This window comes from Mauremys reevesii, linkage group 8 (assembly GCF_016161935.1).
Source record: "Mauremys reevesii isolate NIE-2019 linkage group 8, ASM1616193v1, whole genome shotgun sequence".
Lineage (NCBI taxonomy): Eukaryota > Metazoa > Chordata > Testudines > Geoemydidae > Mauremys > Mauremys reevesii.
In genome coordinates this window covers 4,808,649-4,809,467 of record NC_052630.1, presented here as the reverse complement: position 1 = coordinate 4,809,467, position 819 = coordinate 4,808,649, and positions in this window count along the sequence as shown.

Here is an 819-nt window from a genome sequence, read left to right as displayed (position 1 = left end):
TTTTAAATTACAAAATCAAATGGCCAGTTTACCATAGTAATAAGTCATTTCACTTCTGGGAGAGAGGCTGTTTCGTAGGATTTTCAGTACATACGTAGCATTTATGAAGCGTAGGGCCCAATCTTGTTTCCACTGAACTTAATCAGAGCAGGGTTGGAACCTAATATGACATCAGCGAGTGTATTGAACAGATTCCTATGACACTGCGAGCCGGGATGATGATGATGATGTGTAGAACCCATAATTTCCAAATAATGGACCCTAACATAGTGGTTTCCAAACAGGTTGACCTATTACTCCCATGTTAGTGATCTCAGTTACTGCTTGAATTTTTTTGATACATCTAACTACAATTTATTTTGGAAAGATTACTCAAACCTCGTACGTGGGAGTTTTTTAAAACTCCTTGTAAAAGATGCACGCTTTTTCTTAGCTTCAGTTAATGTCTCTGACAATCCCACGGCTGTTTTATCTTTTCTTCCTAACCTCAATTTTACTTTTTGTACTGTAAACTCTACTTTTTAGCCAACATTGTATCTAAAAGTAACTTTGTCTTGGTTATTTGTATTCTGTAGAGTGCAATGTGACTGTGTTATGTAACAACATATGATTCATACTTTCATAAAATTAATTGGTAGATTGGCAGAATAAATTTAGCAAAAAAACCCATGAGTTTTATGATCTATTTAAATTCTCTTGCATCAGAAAGGGGGAAAGAGGGGCTCTCCATGAAGAGTTAATAAACAGCTGTCTTTAGCTAATGCCAGCAAAGCTGTTAGGCAAACTGGTAAAGGTTGCCTGTGTATCTGATTATCTGCA